The 5,422-nt window shown below is 46.8% G+C and overlaps 2 non-coding genes across 2 annotated transcripts; both read left to right on the top strand.

Moving 5' to 3' along the window:
- Positions 1–1,184: 1,184 nt before the first annotated feature.
- On the top strand, positions 1,185–3,107 carry LOC126927353 (small subunit ribosomal RNA). Its single transcript, XR_007715404.1, has one exon. It is a non-coding gene; the product is annotated as a small subunit ribosomal RNA (ribosomal RNA).
- A 2,090-nt stretch (positions 3,108–5,197) lies between these two features.
- LOC126927330 (5.8S ribosomal RNA) lies at positions 5,198–5,352 on the top strand. Its single transcript, XR_007715381.1, has one exon. It is a non-coding gene; the product is annotated as a 5.8S ribosomal RNA (ribosomal RNA).
- Positions 5,353–5,422: the final 70 nt, after the last annotated feature.

The raw sequence follows: 5,422 nt of genomic DNA, 5'->3' as shown, positions 1-5,422 counted from the left end.
ATCGGATTAAACATTTTTGTCGAATTTTTTGAAAAATTAGCTTCCGTCGGACTGATACGACTGGGATATTTTTGCAATTTTTTCGTTAATTAATGTTACAAGGTATATATCTTTTTACATATTTCGTGTTATTTTAACGTGTTTTAATCGATTATAAAGTTATTTTTCGTCCATAGTCGATAAAACTGTATGTTTACTGATGCAATTTTTCGGTGAAAAAAAAAATTAATTTTTTGGTAAAAATGCATTTATAATATGTTAATAATGCTTGTGGTAAAATATTTCGATGGTTGGATATCGCCTTTATATAGTAGTTATTGAACGTGCGAGCGACTAAGTTCCAGCGTCCCTTCCGAACGGTACGTTGCTACGGAGGTTTTGCACCATAAGCGCGCGGCCGCTAGCCCGACCGGCGCCGGCCTTCCGGCCGGCCCCTTGGTATCTATAAGAGAAGCGTCGAGCCGGACGGTTCGGTCGGAACAGCGCTGGGCGCGTGGCTATTCTACGGCCTCGGTTGAGAATTCAGTCACCGCTCCTCGAGTTTTAGTGTATTTTACGCTATTTCTCGACTGTTCCTCCGTTCTCGTACTGGTTTTTTCTCTACACTGCTGCGCCGCGGGTCGAAGTCTAGGACGTAATGACCGTTAACGTGGCAAGCTTCCCCTTAGTCGGGAAGCTGGTGACCTGTGTGCACGTATTTGACAAAAGTTGGATGCGTGTGTGCTTGTACTTACGGAGTAGCCATTCTTGCAGAGACCATCGGTTGTAAGCTATTTGTAGCTGCACGATGGTCCTTTTGGCGTTCTGTAGAGTGCGTTATCTTCTGGTAACGCGTCTCTACAGAGGTGTTGAAGCTTATAAAAGAATATTCTTACGGTATGTCCAGCATGCGTATACGTGCTTTACCGCTAAGTTATATTCTACGAGAGAAGTTGGAGGAGAAAAGTTACAAACAGAAATAATTCTGTGAAGTATGAATCTTTGTATCGATATATGATGGTGAGAGAGGAGGAGAATTAAAGTGGCTGAGTGACGTTGTTACTGAACCATGGAACGTTGCTCTCTAAGTCATATTACATATATATATAAAATGAAAAGTCTCGTCGTACGGTGCTTACGTCCCACCTACGACACAGAGAGAACTTTTAAACGAAAATGCTGGTTTTTGGGAATATATTATAAGATCCCTGGTTGATCCTGCCAGTAGTCATATGCTTGTCTCAAAGATTAAGCCATGCATGTCTCAGTACATGCCGCATTAAGGTGAAACCGCGAATGGCTCATTAAATCAGTTATGGTTTCTTAGATCATACCTACATTTACTTGGATAACTGTGGTAATTCTAGAGCTAATACATGCAAACAGATTCCGACCAGAGATGGTAGGAATGCTTTTATTAGATCAAAACCAATCGGTGGCGGATGGCTCGTCTGTCCGTCCATCGTTTGTTTTGGTGACTCTGAATAACTTTGTGCTGATCGCATGGTCATCTAGCACCGGCGACGCATCTTTCAAATGTCTGCCTTATCAACTGTCGATGGTAGGTTCTGCGCCTACCATGGTTGTAACGGGTAACGGGGAATCAGGGTTCGATTCCGGAGAGGGAGCCTGAGAAACAGCTACCACATCCAAGGAAGGCAGCAGGCGCGCAAATTACCCACTCCCGGCACGGGGAGGTAGTGACGAAAAATAACGATACGGGACTCATCCGAGGCCCCGTAATCGGAATGAGTACACTTTAAATCCTTTAACGAGGACCAATTGGAGGGCAAGTCTGGTGCCAGCAGCCGCGGTAATTCCAGCTCCAATAGCGTATATTAAAGTTGTTGCGGTTAAAAAGCTCGTAGTTGAATCTGTGTGTCACAGTGTCGGTTCACCGCTCGCGGTGTTTAACTGGCATTATGTGGTACGTCCTATCGGTGGGCTTAGCTCCTCGCGGGCGGTCCAACTAATATCCCATCGCGGTGCTCTTCACTGAGTGTCGAGGTGGGCCGATACGTTTACTTTGAACAAATTAGAGTGCTTAAAGCAGGCTACCTTCGCCTGAATACTGTGTGCATGGAATAATGGAATAGGACCTCGGTTCTATTTTGTTGGTTTTCGGAGCCCCGAGGTAATGATTAATAGGGACAGATGGGGGCATTCGTATTGCGACGTTAGAGGTGAAATTCTTGGATCGTCGCAAGACGGACAGAAGCGAAAGCATTTGCCAAAAATGTTTTCATTAATCAAGAACGAAAGTTAGAGGTTCGAAGGCGATCAGATACCGCCCTAGTTCTAACCATAAACGATGCCAGCCAGCGATCCGCCGAAGTTCCTCCGATGACTCGGCGGGCAGCTTCCGGGAAACCAAAGCTTTTGGGTTCCGGGGGAAGTATGGTTGCAAAGCTGAAACTTAAAGGAATTGACGGAAGGGCACCACCAGGAGTGGAGCCTGCGGCTTAATTTGACTCAACACGGGAAACCTCACCAGGCCCGGACACCGGAAGGATTGACAGATTGATAGCTCTTTCTTGATTCGGTGGGTGGTGGTGCATGGCCGTTCTTAGTTGGTGGAGCGATTTGTCTGGTTAATTCCGATAACGAACGAGACTCTAGCCTGCTAAATAGACGTAACTTATGGTATCTCGAAGGCCCCCGGCTTCGGTCGGTGGGTTTTTACTACCAACGTACAAACAAATCTTCTTAGAGGAACAGGCGGCTTCTAGCCGCACGAGATTGAGCAATAACAGGTCTGTGATGCCCTTAGATGTTCTGGGCCGCACGCGCGCTACACTGAAGGAATCAGCGTGTTTTCCCTGGCCGAAAGGCCCGGGTAACCCGCTGAACCTCCTTCGTGCTAGGGATTGGGGCTTGCAATTATTCCCCATGAACGAGGAATTCCCAGTAAGCGCGAGTCATAAGCTCGCGTTGATTACGTCCCTGCCCTTTGTACACACCGCCCGTCGCTACTACCGATTGAATGATTTAGTGAGGTCTTCGGACTGGTGCGCGGCCAATGTGATAAGCATTGCCGATGTTACCGGGAAGATGACCAAACTTGATCATTTAGAGGAAGTAAAAGTCGTAACAAGGTTTCCGTAGGTGAACCTGCGGAAGGATCATTAACGATATAACACAAAAACTTAAAGAATTTGACTTGAACACTTGAAAAATACGAAACTGTATAAGTCGGTAAGGAGCCGTACTCCTCCTATATCGACGAACCAAAGTATATACGACGTATCAACAAGCTATATACTTTAACAAAGAACAGTTAAATTCGCCCGGAGCGTGGCTTACTCCGTTGGCAAAATGATGAAAAGACATAAGGAGGAGACGACCCTCCAGCTACGAAACTATATGAAGAGAAGGTGGCACTCTCTCTCGATCATCGGGATGAAGAGATACATATATATATATATATATATATATATACATACATAAACGAATTCGAGGCGCCTGCGTGAGGTCGTACACAGAAAGACCCGCCGTCTGCGAATATTATGATTTTATAATAAAACTATAAATGGGAACTTGAGCTTTCGAAAATTAAACTTTGACACGAATATCGAACGAAAAATTACGAATGGAAACCACCCGTAAAGAGAAATGAGATCGAGGCGCTTGCGTGAGGCCGTATACAGAAAGACCCGCCGCCACGATCTCGTATTTTTTTTTTTTGCGTCGTGGAGACCGTACAAACGAATAACAAAATCTCTAAAGTGCCTCGTGTCGGAGAGATCATGCTCGCCTATTCTCTTCTATGTTTCGTGGTCTGTGTTGCGTTTGCTCTCCTCCTAGCAACGGGACATCGAAGACTCCTCTTTGGGATCGAACGAAGCGACTAAAACGAGTCGACGAGAGCGAAAGTACGAGTAGCGAGTCGCGCATGTAGAAAGGATACCGACATATCTTCGAAGGTTCTCTTCGAAGATCCATGGATACCTTATGCGCGTCGACCTTTCGTCTCTTTCACCGCTCTCGGTCGTTCTCGAAACGTGCTTCCTACCCATAGGGCGTGTGTTCTTCGTATGTCGTTTTGTTCGAAATAACGAAACCACTTGTAACATACTCGTGGATCGGGTAACCTAGAACGAAAACGCATTGCGTGGATGTTGGCCCGCTATGATAATGATGATGATGACGATGACTATGATGACGATGCGTAGCAACGATTCGTAACTAGTCTAGCCGAAGTTGGTTCAGAGGGGACCGCAGGCTGTCTACCCTCGATGTCGTGAGTCGGACACCCGTGCCGTCGCTAGAGTTTTTTCAAAGCTCGGCTTCTGGATATTGGGAAGAAAGACCGCTCGAGGACGACGGCTGCGCGTGCGTCCCATCGAATTTTTTTTTTTTATACCACCTGAACGACTAAAGTTTCGTCTAGTTCGTCGCATATAACCCGTTCAGAGGGGACCGCAGGCTGTCTATCCTCGTTGTCGTGAGTCGGACACCCGTGCCGTCGCTGAAGTTTTTTCAAAGCTCGGCTTCTGGATATTGGGAAGAAAGACCGCGCGAGGTAGATGGATGCGAGTCCCATCGAATTTTTTTATTTTTTAAAAAAAACAATCACCTGAACGGAGATGTGTTCTCTTTCGTCGATTTTTCACGCTTTGAGTCGTCGCGATCGCCATCCGTTCGGAGGAGATCGCCGACTTCGAAGCCTCGATGTCGTGAGTCGGACACCCGTGCCGTCGCTAGAGTTTTTTCAAAGCTCGGCTTCTGGATATTGGGAGGAAAGACCGCTCGAGGCCGAGGGTCGCGCGAGTCCCATCGAATCTTTACATCACCCGAACGATGGAGGCGCACGCTCTTTTTCTTGAATAATTGGACGAGAGGAATGCATATCGTATTATATATACACACACACACATATATATATATATGGGCTAGCCACCGTGCGTATTTCTTCGCGAGATCGTGTGCTGCACAGAGGATTCAGAATCGGGTGTTATATCCCCGTCGTTTCCTGACGAACGGAGCTTCGATCTCGATGGTTGTTATATATCATAATGTACTTTTCGCCCGGCCGGCGGACGCGCGTATCTTCGCGCGTTCGTCGGATTTCATTTTCGAACGTTTTCGTGTCGTCGATCTTCCGGCGACTTCTGCGCGTCCGATTCCCGTTGGTCGGTCGTGTCGGATCTCGGCTTCGCTCGAACCGAGTATTAAGAGTACATGGAGTACAAGAGTTTTAAAAAATATATGAAAAGATTACCCTGAACGGTGGATCACTTGGCTCGTGGGTCGATGAAGAACGCAGCTAATTGCGCGTCAACGTGTGAACTGCAGGACACATGAACATCGACATTTCGAACGCACATTGCGGTCCACGGATACAATTCCTGGACCACGCCTGGCTGAGGGTTGCTCACGTAAACCTAAGACTGCTTGCGTTGCGTGTCGTTCCTCTCTATCTGTCTCTCTCTGTCCCTTGGTG

Source organism: Bombus affinis, unplaced genomic scaffold (genome assembly GCF_024516045.1).
Source record: "Bombus affinis isolate iyBomAffi1 unplaced genomic scaffold, iyBomAffi1.2 ctg00000082.1, whole genome shotgun sequence".
Taxonomy (NCBI): domain Eukaryota; kingdom Metazoa; phylum Arthropoda; class Insecta; order Hymenoptera; family Apidae; genus Bombus; species Bombus affinis.
This window is presented reverse-complemented; position numbering and strand designations above follow the sequence as displayed.